At 45.4% G+C, this 19,375-nt stretch overlaps 1 pseudogene; it reads right to left on the bottom strand.

Annotated features, from left to right (window-relative positions):
- LOC141088519 (cytosol aminopeptidase-like) overlaps positions 1-12,227 on the bottom strand; it is a 42,802-nt pseudogene extending 30,575 nt beyond the window's left edge.
- Between the last annotated feature and the right edge of the window lie 7,148 nt (positions 12,228-19,375).

Genomic DNA, 19,375 nt, shown 5'->3' with positions numbered 1-19,375 from the left:
TTTTTTTTTTTGCTTAGAAACATGTATTTGGAGCAGAAAATATAATTTTTTACATTGCTTTTTTTAATTAAACATTGTGCACAGTTTAGCTTTTCCAGGCTCTTAGGTTTTCTCACATTTCGATGTGGTCTGTGGTTATAGATCAGATGAGTGAAACTCAGAAAAGTTACGAATTCATAGAATCATAGATTCGTAGCGTTGGAAGGGACCTCCTGGGCCATCTGGTCCAACCCCCTGCTCAAAGCAGGATTCGCTAAATCATCCCAGTCAGATGTCTGTCCAGCCTCTGTTTGAAGACTTCCATTGAAGGAGAACTCACCACTTCTCGTGGCAGCCTGTTCCACTCATTGATCACTCTGTCAAAAAGTTTTTTCTAATATCTAATCTGTGTCTCCTCCCATTCAGTTTCATCCCATTGCTTCTAGTCTTTCCTTGTGCAAATGAGGATAAAGTTGATCCTTCTACAATGTGACAGCCCTTGAGATATTTGTAGACAGCTATTAAGTCTCCTCTCCGTCTACTCTTTTGCAAACTAAACATTCCCAAATCCTGCAACCTTTCCTCATAAGACAGGGTTTGCAGACCGGTCACCATTCTGGTTGCTCTTTTCTGAACTTGCTCCAGTTTGTTGATGTCTTTTTTAAAATGTGGTGCCCAAAACTGGACACAATATTCCAGATGAGGTCTGACCAAAGAGGAGTAGAGGGCAATAATGACTTCACGTGATCTAGACTGTATGCTTCTGTTAATACATCCTAGAATTGCATTTGCCTTTTTTGCTGCTGCATCACACTGTTGACTCATATTCAGTCTGTGATCTATTAGTATACCCAAGTCTTTTTCACATGTGCTGTTGCTTAGCCCTATTCCTCCCATTCTGTATATGCTTTTTTCATTTTTATTGCCCAGATGTAGTACTTTGCATTTTTCCCTGTTAAAAACCATTTTGTTAGTTGCTGCCCACTGCTCCAGTTTATTTATATCTTTTTGAATCCTCTCTCTCTTCTCTAGTATTAGCTATCCCTCCTAGCTTTGTGTCATCAGCAAATTTAATCAGTTTACCCTCAATTCCTTCATCTAAATCGTTGATAAAGATGTTGAACAATACAGGACCCAGGACAGAGCCCTGTGGTACCCCACTTGAGACATTCTTCCAACTGGATGTGCAGCCATTTACGACCACTCTTTGGGTCCGATCACTAAGCCAGTTATGAATCCACCTAACAGTTGCCTTGTCCATTCCATACTTAGTCATTTTTTCAATAAGGATTGTATGAGATACTTTGTCAAATGCTTTGCTGAAGTCAAGATATACTATATCTACAGCATTTCCTTGATCCACCCAATCAGTGATTCCATCATAGAAGGAAATTAAGTTAGTCTGACATGACTTATTAGTTACAAACCCATGCTGACTCTGTTTAATCACTTCATTCTTTTCCAGGTACTGACATACATGTTGTTTAATAATTTGTTCAAAGATCTTTCCTGGTATAGAAGTCAGACTCACCGGCCTATAGTTGCCTGGGTCCACCTTCTTCCCCTTTTTGAAGATAGGAACAACATTTGCTCTTCTCCAGTCTTCTGGGACTTCTCCTGTTCTCCAAGAATTTTCAAAGAATTCATTCAGACCAAGCTCACTGATAGATTCTCAGTTAACTCATCCGGCTGCAAGCAATAGGCCTTGCAACTCCGAGGCTTCAGAAGTCAAAGGGTGAAAAACTTTTAATGAAACCTATTTCAAAATGATTTTTTAGCCCCAGATATTTTCACGTGAGAGGGGAAAAAAAAGTTCCCAAAAGGTGAATAGCCCTTAATTAGAAAAGGAGGACCAAGCAGAATATTTGCTGGGTGTCAGATGTAACATAGTAATTAAGGTTGAAGGGAGACTTTAAGTCCATCTAGTTCAACCCATATCCTATCCTAACTTGCCCTAACATGTTGATCCAGAGGAAGGCAAAAAAACCCCATGTGGCAAACAGTGAGCTTCATATTGGGGAAAAAAATTCCTTCCCGACTCCACATACGGCAATCAGACTAGCTCCCTGGATCAACGCAACACTAAGGAAACTAGTGTATATACCCTGTAATATTATACTTTTCAAGAAAGGCATCCAGTCCCCTCTTAAATTTTAGTAGGGAATCACTCATTACAACATCATATGGCAGAGAGTTCCACAGTCTCACTGCTCGTACAGTAAAGAATCCGCGTCTGTGAGTATGCTTAAACCTTCTTTCCTCCAGACGTAGAGGATGCCCCCTTGTCCCCGTCACAGGTCTAAGAGTAAAAAGATCATTAGAAAGGTCTTTGTATTGTCCCCGCATATATTTATACATTGTAATAAGATCACCCCTAAGCCTTCGATTCTCCAAACTAAATAACCCCAAGTGTAATAACCTGTCTTGGTATTGCAGACCCCCCCAGTTCCCTAATAACCTTGGTCGCTCTTCTCTGCACCCGCTCCAGTTCAGCTATGTCTTTCTTATACACCGGAGACCAGAACTGTACACAGTATTCTAAGTGTGGTCGCACTAGTGACTTATATAGAGGTACAATTATGTTCTCCTCATGAGCATCTATGCCTCTTTTAATGCATCCCATTATTTTATTTGCCTTTGCAGCAGCTGCCTGACACTGGCCACTAAATGTGAGTTTGTCGTCCACCCATACACCCAGGTCTTTTTCAGTGACTGTTTTACCCAGTGTTTTACAATTAAGCACATAATTATACATCTTGTTCGTTCTACCCAAGTGCATGACCTTACATTTATCCCCATTAAAGCTCATTTGCCATTTATCAGCCCAAGCTTCTAGTTTACATAAATCCTCCTGTAATATAAAATTGTCCTCCTCTGTATTGATTACCCTGCAGAGTTTAGTGTCATCTGCAAATATTGAAATTCTACTCTATATGCCCCTTACAAGGTCATTAATAAATATGTTAAAAAGAAGCGGGCCCAAAACTGACCCCTGTGGTACCCCACTGCTAACCGTGACCCAGTCCGAGTGTGCTCCATTAATAACCACCCTTTGTTTCCTATCCCTGAGCCAGCTCTTAACCCACCTACACATATTTTCCCCTATCCCCATTGTTCTCATTTTATGTATCAACCTTTTGTGTGGCACCGTATCAAAAGCTTTTGAAAAGTCCATGTACACCACGTCCACTGCATTCCCTTGGTCCAGTCCGGAACTTACCTCTTCATAAAAGCTTATCAGATTAGTCTGACAGGAACGGTCCCTTGTAAACCCATGTTGATATTGGGTCATAAGTTTATTCTTCTCCAGATACTCCAGTATAGTATCTCTTAGAAAACCCACCAGGATTTTACCCACAGTTGAGGTTAAACTTACTGGCCTATAATTTCCAAGTTCAGTTTTTGTCCCCTTTTTGAATATTGGCACCACATTTGCTATACGCCAGTCCTCTGGTACAGACCCTGTTATTATGGAATCTTTAAAGATTAAAAATAATGGTCTGTCTATGACTGTGCTTAATTCCTGCAGTACTCGGGGGTGTATCCCATCCGGGCCCAGGGATTTGTCAATTTTAGTGATTTTTAGACGCCGCCGTACTTCCTGCTGGGTTAAGCAGGTGACATTTAATGGAGAATTTTTATCCCTGATCATGTTATCCGTCATGGGATTTTCTTGTGTAAACACTGTCAAAAAAAAGTTATTTAGCATATTGGCTTTTTCCTCATCCTCCTCCACCATTTCACCCAGACTATTTTTAAGGGGACCAACACTATCATTTTTTAGCTTCTTACTATTTATGTAGTTAAAGAATATTTTGGGATTATTTATACTTTCTCTGGCAATGAGTCTCTCTGTCTCAATCTTTGCTGTTTTGATTTGCTTTTTACAGAATTTTTTTAATCTTCTGTATTTAGTTAATGCCTCATCACTACCTATTTGCTTTAATTCTTTAAATGCTTTATTTTTATCTCTTATTGCGCCCCTTACAGCTCTATTTAGCCATAGTGGTTTCCTCCTATTTCTAGCATGTTTATTCCCATACGGTATATATTGTGCACAGGTCCTATTCAGGATGCTAATAAACGTCTCCCATTTTCTTGGTGTATTTTTATGTCTCAGGATATCGTCCCAGTTAATTGCACCAAGATCATCTCTCATCCGTTGGAAATTTGCCTTCCTGAAGTTTAGTGTCCTTGTAACCCCTCTACTACACATCTTATTAAAGGATACATGAAAACTTATTAATTTGTGATCACTATTACCCAAGTGACCCCCAACCCTTACATTTGATATGCGGTCTGGCCTGTTGGATAATATTAGGTCTAGCAGTGCCCCCCCTCTTGTTGGGTCCTGAACCAGCTGTGAAAGGTAATTGTCTCTCATAGTTGTCAGAAACCTATTACCTTTGCCGGAACTGCAGGTTTCGGTTCCCCAATGTATTTCAGGGTAGTTGAAGTCCCCCATAATAATGACTTCTCCTTGAGTCGCAGCTTCATCTATTTGCTTTATGAGGATATTCTCTGTTGCTTCCATTATTTTTGGAGACTTATAACAAACCCCTATCAGTAATTTATTATTTTTCCCCCCTCCCCTTATCTCTACCCACAGGGACTCTACATTTTCATTAGATTCATATATATTATCACGCAGGATGGGTTTTAAGGATGATTTTACATATAAACACACGCCTCCCCCTCGTTTATTAGTACGGTCATTTCTGAACAGACTATAGCCCTGTACATTAACCGCCCAGTCATGGCTCTCGTCCAGCCATGTCTCAGATATCCCCACCATGTCATAATTATGCTCCAACAACATTAACTCCAATTCCTCCATCTTGTTGGTGAGGCTTCTGGCATTAGTATACATGCACTTTATGTATCTCTATGTACCTCTATTCTTTCTTAAATTATTAACTGTTCTAACCCCACCCCCCATGCCACCCCCACCTTCATTATTTGTGCCCAGGTCTCTATCTGCACTGTCTTCCCCTCCTATAAAAGGAATACCCTCCCCCCCGTCCCTAGTTTAAACACTCCTCCAACCTTCTAGCCATTTTCTCCCCCAGCACAGCTGCACCCTCCCCATTGAGGTGCAGCCCGTCCCTAGCATAGAACCTGTAGCCAACGGAGAAGTCGGCCCAGTTCTGCAGGAACCCAAACCCCTCCTTCCTACACCAATTCCTGAGCCACTTATTAACCTCCCTAATCTCCCGTTGCCTCTCTGGTGTGGCACGTGGTACAGGAAGTATTTCCGAAAATACCACCTTGGAGGTCCTTGCTTTAAGCTTACAGCCTAATTCCCTGAAATCATCTTTAAGGACCTTCCACCTACCTCTAACTTTGTCATTTGTGCCAATGTGCACCATGACCGCTGGATCCTCACCAGCCCCTCCCAGTAATCTGTCAACCCGATCAGCGATGTGTCGGACTCGAGCGCCAGGTAGGCAGCACACCGTTCGACGATCCCTGTCTTTGTGACAGATTGCCCTATCTGTTCCCCTAATAATTGAGTCTCCCACTACCAGAACCTGTCTGGCCTGCCCTGCTCTCCTATTTCCCCCCTTACTGGAGCAGACACTCCTCCGGCTTTCAGAGGACATGCCTTGCTGCAGCAGTGCTACTCCTGCACTAACACTCCCCTCATCTGCCAACTTAGCAAACTTATTGGGGTGTGCCAGATCAGGACTAGCCTCCCTGGTGCTCTTCCCTCTACCCCGCCTTCTAACTGTCACCCAGCTAGCTGCTTCATTGTCCTGCAGCTCCAACCTAGCATCCCCCCTCATCTATCCCATTGAGCGTCTGCTCAGTGAGCAGAAGACTCCTTTCCAGATTGTCTATGGATCTCAGTGTTGCCAGCTGCACATTTAGATCCAGAATCTGGGCTTCCAAATGCACAACGTGCTCACATCTCGCACAGCAGTATGCACCCTCGACCGGCTGTTCAAGGATTTCATACATGCGGCAAGACGTGCACTGGATGGCATTGGCAATAGTGGAGCACATCCTAATGGGGATTGCAAAAGACAATACGATAAGCAAAAATAAATAAAAAGTATTAATAAAATATAACAGCAATTCAGTAATACCTCCCTTGGAAACTCCCTGAATCCAAAGTCACTGAATCTCAAGTCACACACTTACCACAGTTCGCACTTACGCTCATGTCACACTCAGCTCGTTCACACTCGCTCAGGCAGAAGATTTAAAAGAATTTTTTTTTTTTCCCCCCCTTTTACCAGAACACCACCTTGCTGCTCAATGCACTTCCAAAAGGAGTTAAGCCCCAACCAGCTGCCCCTTATAAACCCTTAATTACTGTATGAACTCCCACCCTTAATTAACCCCTTGTGAATATAGTTACACATCAAGATTTAAATTCAATATAGTTAACCCTTAAAAACACAGATAGTAAAATAAGAGATTAAAGATTAGAGAGAGAAAAAAAAAAAAATAGGTTAAACAAGCCCCCAAGCCCCCCAAAAATTGGACAGGTAGAAAGCACTCAGCAACCTACAATTCAGCAACTCACACAGGTATTTGTTATAGGTTTTCCAAACACCTCTTCACTGAATCTCAAGTCACACACATACCACAGTTCGCACATACGCTCAGGTCACACTCTGCTCGTTCACACTCGCTGAGGCAGAAGATTTAAAAGATTTTTTTTTTTTTTTTTTTCCCCCCTTTTACCAGCACACCACCTTGCTGCTCAATGCACTTCCAAAAAAAAAAAAAACGTGTCAAGAATGTGACAAGACTAAGTCTAGCCATTCCCTTTAACTAATAAGCTGATGTACATTTTCCTTTTAGTTCACTACTGAAGTATTAAGAGAATCACTGCCAAAAATACAAAGGTCAGCGGTAACCACAGCCACGACCGGTCACACTAAGTTACCTGATACCGCAGCCCTAATGTTCTCCTTGCTTTCATTCCAGAGCTCCTGCTGGTGGACACCTGGCGACTGCTTCCCCAACCCCACCGTCACCACACTGGGGAAATCCTGCCATTGAAAGAGACCTGTTAATGACGGGGTGAAATTCTGTTCACAGCTCATGGGTACAATTGTACGTAGAAATAGGTCAGACCCATCAAATGCCGAGATAAAATGTGGTCAGGACACCGCCATAGTGTACATTCACTTAGGACAAACTGTGGCCGGCCTGTGGGTCACATGCAGCCCTTTGGCGGTTTCGTGTGGACTGGAACAGCCAAAGGCATGGAATCAGCGGAGTACCGCCCAGGAGTTGGGGGTGGCAGGGTGAGGGGCCTGGTATGGCATAGCATCACAAGTACAGTATAACACTATCTGCATCCTCAGAGTGTAGATACTGCTGAACACAACGGTCGAACAGGCAAGAGTCAGCTCCCTCCTCCACCAGTCAGAATGAGACAGCGCAGCGGGCAAGATGACATTACTAGATGTCTGTTACTGAGCCTCAGTACTTACAGCAAAGCACATGGGAGAAACAAGGCGAGGCGAGTAGTCATTCACTTGTGAGTGAGGGAAGTCTGGGAGGCATCATACTTTGTGTGGGGGAGGGTTGGGGGATCCATCATGCTGTACTATGAGGAAGCCATCACACGGTGTTTGGAGGACAGTGCTTTAGGGTCCCTCTCGCTGTGTGTTGAAAAGGTTTGTGGGATCCCCCATGCTGTGGGAGGGAGGGCTCCATCATGCTGTGTGAGGCCATCAAACTGCTTGTGGGGGGAAGGGCTGTGGGGTCCCATATGCTCTGCGTCGGGGAGAGCTGTGAGGGGCACATCATACTGTGCGTGTTGGAGAGGGGCATGGTGGCGAGGGGCACATCATACTGAGCGTGTTGGTGAGGGGCACATCATACTGAGCGTGTTGGTGAGGGGCACATCATACTGAGCGTGTTGGTGAGGGGCACATCATACTGAGCGTGTTGGTGAGGGGCACATCATACTGAGCGTCGTGGCGAGGGGCACATCATACTGAGCGTCGTGGCGAGGGGCACATCATACTGAGCGTCGTGGCGAGGGGCACATCATACTGAGCGTCGTGGCGAGGGGCACATCATACTGAGCGTCGTGGCGAGGGGCACATCATACTGAGCGTCGTGGCGAGGGGCACATCATACTGAGCGTCGTGGCGAGGGGCACAGAGGTCCCAGCCTCTTCTTCACGGCAAAAATGTTACAACATGAACAGAGTTGAGAAAAAGACCTTAATCCTATTGTTCTACAAACCTATGAATACAGAATCAACCCCTTCAGTGCCAAGTCCAAGAAGTTAGACAATATGTTTCTGATTGTTTGGAGTGGAATAGATCTGCACAACACAAGAAGAATGTGAATCTAAGTGTGAGGAGGAGGAAGGGCAAGCAGACAAGAAAATGAAAGTGAAACTTTGAGCACAATACTGCAGCATAGCCACAGACAGACAAGTCTGGATCTGTTTGTGTGTACGATCTGAGGTTTATTACATTCTTTCCTTATAATGGCAGCAGGCCGTAAAAGAGACCCAGTTTGGGAATATTTTAATGAAGCTCCTTCGCCTATCGGTAAGGCAGGCATGCGTGCAAAATGCAAACGATGCAACAAAGAGATGCAAGGCCTGGTGGCGCGAATGAGGCAACATCATGAGAAGTGCGGTGATGAAGATGACCAAAGAAACACTTCTGAACAGGCAGGATCTTCAGGTTGGTAAACATTTTTATTGAATCCTATTTCTAAAGACTGAACTGTCATGTGTGAGAAAAATTATATTTCTTATTACTGCATGTTACTGTCATTTGGTACAGTTATGAAGAAAAACAAATATTCCTTTTGGGGCAGGGGCAGTGATGTGTTGTGTACAATAAGCAGAAATTGTATAAACAATAAAATAACAGCATTGACTTTTTTTGTTTAGGGGAATTCATGGATTCTGGAAACTATCCACCTCCAAGATCACCATCATCCTGTTCTACAGTTTCAGAGTTATCCATCCAGGATAGTGCTTCATTAGCAGCAGCATCATCAGACACCCACAGCCACATATCACCATCACCCAAAAGGAAGACAAAACCTTTACCTCCTGGAACCACCATAGATAGGTTTGTGATAAGAACTAGCAGATTAGAAAAAGAGTTGATTGATGAAAAAATTGCCCAGTTTATTTATGCAACGAACTCTTCTTTCCGTCTGACTGAGAACCCACATTTCATTAATATGGTTCAGTCACTGAGACCAGGATACAGTCCACCCAGCAGAGCTGATGTTGCAGGGAAACTGCTGGATCAAGTGCATGACAGAGAAATAGAGCAATGTGCAACAGCTCTGGAGGGTAAAATTGTTAACCTAAGTATTGATGGGTGGAGTAATGTCCACAATGATCCTATTGTATGTGCTTGTATAACAACAGAAGAAGGTAAAGTCTTCCTTGCACAAACAACTGATAAGTCAGGAAATGCACACACAGCAGAATACTTACAAGAAGTGGCAGTAAAAGCTATAACGACATGTGAACAAAAATTCAAATGTCTAGTACGCAGTTTGGTCACTGACAATGCTGCAAACGTATCCAAGATGAGAAGAGATTTAGAAGAGCAGGGAGGGAATACAAAGCTGCTAATAACATATGGTTGCAGTGCTCATTTGCTGCACCTCTTAGCCAAAGACTTAAGTGTTCCAGAAATAAAGGCTAATGTTGTTGAAATTGCTAAATACTTCCGTAATAATCATTTTGCTGCAGCAGCTCTGAAAAGGATGGGTGGAACCAAGCTAACGCTCCCACAAGATGTTAGATGGAACTCTGTGGTGGACTGTTTTGAGCAGTATATCAAAAACTGGCCTATTCTGATGACACTTTGTGAAGAAAATCGAGATAAAATAGATGGCACTGTCACGGCCAAAATCCTCAACATTGGGCTTAAGGGAAATGTTGAACATATGCTGAGCTTCCTGAAACCCATCTCTCAAGCTTTAAACAAAATACAGAAAAATAGCTGTTTTATTGTGGATGCTGTTGAAATTTGGAAGGAACTGAGTGAACACTTAAAAACAGAACTACACATGGACAGAATTAAATTACAAGCAGTAAACAAACGAATGGGACAAGCACTGACTCCAGCTCATTTTTTGGCAAATATTGTCAATATCCAATATCAGGGTCAAAACCTAAGTGCTGAGGAAGAGGAGTTAGCTATGACATGGGTATCCAGCAATCATCCATCTTTAATGCCAACTATAATAAACTTCAGAGCTAAGGGGGAACCATTCAAGAAATATATGTTTGCTGAAGATATTTTAAGGAAGGTCACACCAGTAAACTGGTGGAAGTCACTTAAGCGCTTGGATTTAGAGACTGTTCAAGTAATGATTTCACTTTTAACAGCAGTAGCTTCTTCTGCAGGCGTTGAAAGAATATTCTCTTCCTTTGGACTCATTCATTCTAAATTGAGAAATCAGTTGGGACCCAATAAAGCAGGAAAGCTTGTTTTTCTTTTCCAGATTATGAATAGGAACAAAGAAGAAGATGATGATGAAGATGACGACAAGTGAGCTACAGAGGACAGCAGGGACAGTAGTATTTAAGTTTTTCATGTGTCGGCTGGGCTGACAGTCTAAGTTTCTTAAAATATATATATATTTTGTTTAGCCAAATTAGTTAACAAACATGGATGTTTGTGTAAGCAAATAACTTATGCTGTAATGTTGTTATTGTTTCAGTTGAATAAATCTATTTAAATTGTTATTAAGGTCAGGATTATTTTTCTCCTTCCTAAGTACAACAGAACAGTGGTGTCCAAATATGAATGATTAACCCATTAAACTGGGGAGAAAAAAGTAATATAAAAAGTGATTCTAAAAATCTTCATCTACTTGCATGTTAAAGTAGCAAGAACTAGTTTAGGTAGAAACTTTGATTTAAATCACTGATTTAAATCAAGCCTTACTGACTAGTGATTTAAATCGTGATTTAAATCGTGATTTAAATCAGTTAGATTTAAATCAAATCCACCCTGCTCAACCCTGACATAGTAATGATACGGCAGAATGTAAACCCACATATAAGTGCTGTCTACACCCCGTCCTTCCCCTGACCTATATACAAAAAATGGCAGCAGATGGACAGGGGTAATACACAACTATAGGACAGGGTGTAGCCATGGCGACACATAGGGCTGCATAAAGGCTTTATACACAAAACAGCGGGACCCTCATAATACTCATTCATCTTTCCCGCTATATTACCAGATAATTACACATCACATAGTAATAATGAGAACGTGCCTCATGCAAACCATAAAACACTCGCGTCTTCCCCTTCTTCAGTGCAGGCCCGGACCTGTAAAGGAAGGCCATGGATTACTATGGGGGCGATGGGGTGGGAACAGTCTGCGTTATACACGGATAACATTGGATTTCTACCTTGTCAGCTGAAGTCGCAGTTTTCCTGAAACAGCATTGTCGAACCTGTCTGCGGCCCGGCTCAGGGGGAGACTTTCATCCTCATTCTTATCATATACACCGAGAACAAGGCCCTAAAGCAGAAAGATGGAAATAGCTGAGGCCGCAGTACGGCTCCTCGATGTGTAATATGGCGCCATAATGGCCCCCATACCACTCCGAGGCTTCTTCATGCTCCCCCACCACCACGGCTTCTGGGAGGGAAAGGAAACATCTATATCACAGAGGTAACAAATGGTGGAAGGTGCGGTGGGCCATGCACACGGCTTCAGAACATGGCGCTAGCAGCAAATCCGGGGAGCCAAAAATGTAACCAGTGTATTGGATCCAATTCTCAGCCATTTATGAGCCATGGGAAATAAATTCTGTTGCCATTACTACCTATGGTCGGGGGGCAGCCGAGAGGTTTTTCGTGTTTTTATAACAGACCCACGGTTGAGTTTGATCAGTCAGATCAAGAGGGCAAAAAAAACAGCTGCCGGCGGTCGGAGCGCCCTAATACGCCAGCCGCAGCGCCATCCTCCACCGTATACTGCACAGGGGAACAGCACAGATACAGCCAGGGCATGACACAGATGTGTGCAGACGTGAACAGGTTAAAGGAACCGATAGCAAGGGGCGAGATGAGGGTGGCTCGCGTTATAGCGGGGTTTTACCTTGCGCCCAGAGTTGTAGGAACGTGCAGACACGGAGAACGCTCTGCAGCAGCTCCTGTGCACACTGCTGTGGAGCGCCGCTCTGAGGGGCTGCAGCATGATCTCCGCTCTGGAGTGGCAGTAGCTGTCACTGAGGCTCAGCTGGTGCCCCGCACATGTGCACAGAGACCCAGGATGATGACGTCATCACACGGAGCCACGACGCCCGGCCTCCCTGCATTGACGTCAGCCACAGGCAGCAGAAACCTATCACAGCTCATGGGTGCCACCTTGTGGCGGTACATCATACTGCAAGGCTCTAAGAAGATCTACAAACTGTTCTGAGGTCTCAGTCTCACGTCTGTTTCCTTTCTCATATGTGAAGAATAAAAAACAATAAAAGCAGACCGCTCTCCATCACTGTACTGGGTCAGAGCTTACCCATCAATGTTAAGCCACCCTGCTGTTCAAATCTTGTTTTTGAGCATTTTCTTCCTCTTCGGCTACATGTCACCTCTCTGAGGCGAATATCTTCTGGAATCCACTCCGAATTTTACACATCAAGTAAAACAGCTGAAAAAAAACATTTCATATTATAATATATATATATATACACACACTATACTGGATAATAAAAACCTCCCCAAAAAAGGAGTTTTTCCTGAAGCGGTTCCACTTGAAAAATTTGTTGTTTTTGACGTCCTTAAAAAGCTCCATCAGAATTTAGATTTCATGATATGTAAAAAACAAAAAAACTGGCAACTGGCGGTGTTGGAGCCCAGGATCAATCATGGAGTAGGCTGAGGCCTACTTGGAGCAAGTGTAAAATCTGATGTAGTGTGAATGTGGAGGGAGCAGGAGACATTGCCGGACACACAGCAGGGGAGCAGCTGGCGTTACTGAACCCCACTAACACTGGAGCGTGTGTTTTTCTCTGTGCAGACGGCACTTCTGAGCAGCAACTGGTGGTGTTGGAGCCCAGGGATTACAGTTCAGGTGGCAGAAACATGAACACAACAGCAGACCTGGATACTGTTGCCAACCAATTATTTATTCTGGAAGAGGACTGGCAAATTCCGGCGAGATCCAGGCCTTGTTCATTTTCAGAAAAGTAAGCCGGTCAATGTTATCGGAGGATAGTCGCGTGCGACGGTCTGTTAGTACACCACCTGCGGCACTAAAGACTAGAGTTGAGCGAAACGGGTCGAAAAAATTCAAAAGTCGCCGACTTTTGGCAAAGTCGGGTTTCATGAAACGAAACCCGACCCTAGGATGAGGTCGGCCACGAGGTCGGCGACTTACGCGCCAAAGTCGCGTTTCAAAAGTTTGTTTTGCGCTCTTTTTCAGCCAATCAGGATCCACGGACACTGTGGGTAACGTGATGACATAGGCACGGGTCACCACCATCTTTCAGAAGGGCATGCAAGTGATTGGCTTGCTTTGGTGGGCGTCACAGGGGGTATAAAAGGGCGTGCACACCGACCGCCATCTTACTTCTGCCGATCTTAGTATAGGGAGAGGTTGCTGCTGATTCTGTAGGGAGAGCGTTAGGCAGGGAAGAAGACAAAAAAACTGCTTCTGCTGCTAGCGATTTGGCCTGCACAACACACCAGTCACTGTGTGTGCAGTGCAAGGGGAGGCTATATAGTGGTGTATCAGTGGTGTTGGTTGTTGGGCTGCCTTTTAAGGTTTCCTGACAGGCTGGCATTGCTGTTTACCCACTGCTCTGCAAACTGCTTTTTTAAAAGCAATCCCAATTTTTTTTTTGTCCTGCTGAGAAGAAAAAAAAACTGCTTCTGCTGCTAGCAATTTGGCCTGCACAACACACCAGTCACTGTGTGTGCAGTGCAAGGGGAGGCTATATAGTGGTGTATCAGTGGTGTTGGTTGTTGGGCTGCCTTCTAAGGCTTCCTGACATTCCTGCATTGCTGTTTACCCACTGCTCCGCAAACTGCTTTTTTAAAAGCAATCCAATCTCCCTTATCCTCTAGTCACTTTTGTCACAGCTGTGCCATCGAGCCTGTCACATAGCGCTCAGATATTCATTGGGCCTCACACAATCCAAAAGTGTCCAGTGTCCAAAAGTGTGTGCAGAGATTCAAAATCTCCCTTATCCTCTAGTCACTTTTGTCACAGCTGTGCCATCGAGCCTGTCACATAGCGCTCAGATATCAGTGGGCCTCACACAATCCAAAAGTGTCCACTGTCCACAAGTGTGTGCAGAAATTCCAAATCTCCCTTATCCTCTAGTCACTTTTGTCACAGCAGTGCCATCGAGCCTGTCACATAGCGCTCAGATATCAGTGGGCCTCACACAATCCAAAAGTGTCCAGTGTCCAAAAGTGTGTGCAGATATTCAAAATCTCCCTTATCCTCTAGTCACTTTTGTCACAGCAGTGCCATCGAGCCTGTCACATAGCGCTCAGATATCAGTGGGCCTCACACAATCCAAAAGTGTCCAGTGTCCAAAAGTGTGTGCAGATATTCCAAATCTCCCTTATCCTCTAGTCACTTTTGTCACAGCAGTGCCATCGAGCCTGTCACATAGCGCTCAGATATCAGTGGGCCTCACACAATCCAAAAGTGTCCACTGTCCACAAGTGTGTGCAGAAATTCAAAATCTCCCTTATCCTCTAGTCACTTTTGTCACATCAGTGCCATCGAGCCTGTCACATAGCGCTCAGATATCAGTGGGCCTCACACAATCCAAAAGTGTCCAGTGTCCAAAAGTGTGTGCAGATATTCAAAATCTCCCTTATCCTCTAGTCACTTTTGTCACAGCAGTGCCATCGAGCCTGTCACATAGCGCTCAGATATCAGTGGGCCTCACACAATCCAAAAGTGTCCACTGTCCACAAGTGTGTGCAGAAATTCAAAATCTCCCTTATCCTCTAGTCACTTTTGTCACAGCAGTGCCATCGAGCCTGTCACATAGCGCTCAGATATCAGTGGGCCTCACACAATCCAAAAGTGTCCAGTGTCCAAAAGTGTGTGCAGATATTCAAAATCTCCCTTATCCTCTAGTCACTTTTGTCACAGCAGTGCCATCGAGCCTGTCACATAGCGCTCAGATATCAGTGGGCCTCTCACAATCCAAAAGTGTCCAGTGTCCAAAAGTGTGTGCAGATATTCAAAATCTCCCTTATCCTCTAGTCACTTTTGTCACAGCAGTGCCATCGAGCCTGTCACATAGCGCTCAGATATCAGTGGGCCTCACACAATCCAAAAGTGTCCAGTGTCCAAAAGTGTGTGCAGATATTCAAAATCTCCCTTATCCTCTAGTCACTTTTGTCACAGCAGTGCCATCGAGCCTGTCACATAGCGCTCAGATATCAGTGGGCCTCACACAATCCAAAAGTGTCCAGTGTCCAAAAGTGTGTGCAGATATTCAAAATCTCCCTTATCCTCTAGTCACTTTTGTCACAGCAGTGCCATCGAGCCTGTCACATAGCGCTCAGATATCAGTGGGCCTCACACAATCCAAAAGTGTCCAGTGTCCAAAAGTGTGTGCAGAGATTCAAAATCTCACTTATTCTCTAGTCACTTAGGTCACAGCTGTGCCATCGAGCCTGTCACATAGCGCTCAGATATCAGTGGGCCTCACACAATCCAAAAGTGTCCAGTGTCCAAAAGTGTGTGCAGAGATTCAAAATCTCACTTATTCTCTAGTCACTTAGGTCACAGCTGTGCCATCGAGCCTGTCACATAGTGCTCAGATATCAGTGGGCCTCACACAATCCAAAAGTGTCCAGTGTCCAAAAGTGTGTGCAGAAATTCAAAATCTCCCCTGTCATATAGACACCTTGTTTTACATACTATATAGTTTGTTGGATTTTGTCTACATTTCTACCAAAAATGAGGAAGGCTGGTGGAAGAGGCCGTGGAATTGGGCGGGGGTTGGCAGCTGGTAATGATGGTGTTGGTGGTGGATCTGATGGTAGTGGCAAGAGCAAAATAGGACCGAATGCAGGAGGTGTTGAGCCTGCGTCATCGTCTGGCTACATAAGGCCTCGAACGCTTAGTTTTCTAGGAGTTGGCAAACCGCTTTTAAAGCCAGAGCATCAGGAAAAAGTTTTGTCTTACATTGCTGACTCAGCCTCCAGCTCTATCGCCTCCTCTTCTTCAGTTGTAAAAAGTAAAAGCACTGAGTCGTCATTGGAGGCTCATGTTCATGAACCACACCTTTCCTTGTGTCCTTCACCCCAACCAAGATTGAAGGATGACGCAGGCCATATTACTGATTACTCCATGGAGCTGTTTTCACATACCATGCCTGGATTATCAAGTGAAATGGTGAATTACCCAGGCCAAGATGAATCTGACATGGAGTGCACTGATGCACAGCCGCTGATGGATGATTCTGCTGGTACATTCACTCAGAGCACTACATTGTCCTCGCAGTGTACAGAGCCAGATTCTGACCCTGATGAGACTCAGGTGCCCCTTCCCGCACACTATACCACCATACACGGTGACACAGAGGAAGGTGCACATGACATAGAAGAGGAGGTGATGGATGACCCAGTTGTTGACCCAGATTGGCATCTATTGGGGGAAGAGGGTGCTGCTTCCAATAGCTCAGATGAGGAGCATCCACAGCAGACATCGACATCGCAACAGCTGTTATCTGGCAGGCCCGGAGCACTCCAAAGACAGTTTCCAAACATCAAAAGAGTTGCTGGACAGCTTGTCCAGAGGGTCAAAAGATCACAGCGTGCTAGGCCGCAAAATGTCTGCCAAAGTAGGAAGAGTGCAGTGTGGCACTTTTTTGAACAAAATCCTCATGATCAGGCCAAGGTTATCTGTAAGAAGTGCGCAAAGACCTTTAGCCGAGGGAAAAATCTGAAAAATTTGAATACCAGTTGCATGCTTAGACATTTAACCAGCATGCACTTGCAAGCGTGGACACAACAACAAACCTCAAGTGCCACATGTGCAACTGATCACAACGAAGGTAGTCAGCAACGCTACATTGTTTCCCCCACTGTAAGCCCACCGGTTAGCACAGCAGCAAATGTTGAGGTGTCGTTGCAAGGCCACAGCAGTCAGGGAATCCCACTGTTATATCAACGAAAGACTGATTCTAGGCCATCAGAAAGAACACCAACTCCATCACCATCATCAACCCTCTCTCAGTCCGCCCTGTCCACCGCTACTTCCACCATATGCAGCTCTCAAGTCCAGCTCACCCTCCCAGACACTATGAGTAGGTCAAGAAAGTACTCAGTCTCTCATCCGCGTACACTGGGTTTGAACGCCCACATTGCCAAACTAATCTCGTTTGAGATGATGCCCTTTCGGTTGGTGGAAAGCACAGCTTTCCGCGAACTCATGGCCTATGCAGTACCACGCTATGACCTACCCAGTCGCCACTTCTTCTCTCGCAAAGCCATCCCAGCCCTCCACCATCATGTGAAAGACCGCATTGTCCATGCACTCAAGCAGTCAGTGAGCGGAAAGGTGCACCTCACAACTGATGCATGGTCCAGTCAGGATGGCCAGGGCCGTTACGTGTCCATCACTGCGCACTGGGTTAATGTGGTGGATGCAGGGTCCACAGGGGACAGCGGTGGTGGGACAGTGCTGCCTAGCCCACGGTATAGGAAACAGTTGGCTGTAGGCGTTCGACCCTCCTCCTCCTCCACCTCCTCCAGAAGCGAAAGCTCGTCCACAGAGCGCAGTCGTACGAGCACTCCATCTGCAGCTGCCACTGTTGCACACGATGTGTCCCCCTATCGAGCAGCTAGTGGAAAGCGTCAGCAGGCTGTGTTGCAGATGATGTGTTTGGGCGACAGACACACCGCCGAGGTACTGGCCGAGTACTTGAAGCGACAAACTGAGTCATGGCTGGGCAGTGTACATCTTGAGGCAGGCAAGGTAGTTAGTGATAACGGCCGTAATTTTGTGGCAGCCATAGCCCTTTCAAAACTCAGGCACATACCTTGCTTGGCTCACACCTTGAACCTGGTGGTGCAGTGCTTCCTCAAAAATTATCCAGAGTTAACAGCCCTGCTCCAGAAGGTGCGAAGACTGTGCGTGCACATCCGCCGGTCGCCTGTACACTCCGTTCGTATGCAGAAGCTGCAGCGATTGCTCCACCTTCCCAACCACCGCCTCATTATCGACATTGCAACAAGGTGGAACTCCACCCTGCACATGGTGGAGCGGCTGTGCGAGCAGAGGCAGGCCATAATGCATTTGTGGGAGGATACACAGCCAGGCACTTTGAGAGCAGACATGGAGTTGACAGGTGTGCAGTGGTCGAAGCTGAAAGACCTTTGTAAAGTCCTTCAGTGTTTTGAGGAATGCACACGGCTGGTAAGCGCAGACAACGCCATCCTAAGCATGAGCATCCCACTTATGCGTCTGCTCATGCAAACTTTGACGCACCTTAAGGAGCAGGCGTCTGCAGCCAATGTTGATGAGGAGGAAGAGGAGGAGGGAATCCTTGATGACATTCAGCCATTGTCTGCTCAGGGACCTCTCCTGGACGAGGTGGAGGAAGAAGAGGAGGAGGAGGAGGATGATGGGGATGATTACTTAGGGGAGGAGGATGCATCTCGTGGGGCAAGTGAAAATGTTGGCGTGGCAAGGTCTGGTACAGGGTTTGTGCGTGACTGGAGGGATGTGGATTTGCCAGAAAGTGCTCCTCCACCCAGCACTCGCAGTGCATCATTGACACCGGGAACATTGGCCCACATGTCAGATTATGCCTTGCAGATCCTAAAAAGGGACCCCCGCATTGCCAAAATGATGAACGATGACGACTACTGGTTGGCCAGCATCCTGGATCCACGCTATAAAGGCAAATTACAAAACATCATGCCACAGGAGAACCTTGACCTAATATTGGCTAATAAACAAGCAACTCTGGTAAATCGGTTGCTTGAGGCATTCCCAGCACACAGCAGCGGTGATGGTTCTCACACGAGCCGTACGGGCCGGGGGCAGCTTGGCAGAGGTGTTCGTGGTGCACACAGCAGAAGTGGCGTTGGAGACAGGGGTTTCATGACAATGTTGTGGACTGATTTTTCAAATACCGCTCACACAACTGGTAATACTGCATCGATGGAAAGTGACAGGAGACAGCAGTTGTCAACTATGGTAACAAACTACTTTTCCTCCCATATCGATGTTCTCCCACACAGGTCATTCCCCTTTGACTATTGGGCCGCTAAACTGGACACCTGGCCTGAATTGGCACAATATGCCTTACAGGAGCTCGCTTGCCCAGCTGCAAGTGTGCTATCGGAAAGAGTCTTCAGTGCAGCTGGATCAATCCTGACAGAAAAAAGGACCCGTCTGTCAACCCAAAATGTGGATGATCTAACCTTCATTAAAAT

The sequence above is a fragment of the Dendrobates tinctorius genome, unplaced genomic scaffold (genome assembly GCF_039654945.1).
Source record: "Dendrobates tinctorius isolate UK_male_01 unplaced genomic scaffold, ASM3965494v1 ptg000039l, whole genome shotgun sequence".
In the NCBI taxonomy this organism is placed as follows: Eukaryota; Metazoa; Chordata; class Amphibia; order Anura; family Dendrobatidae; genus Dendrobates; species Dendrobates tinctorius.
The sequence above is the reverse complement of the archived record's forward strand: the minus strand, read 5'-3'. Positions and strand labels throughout refer to the sequence as shown.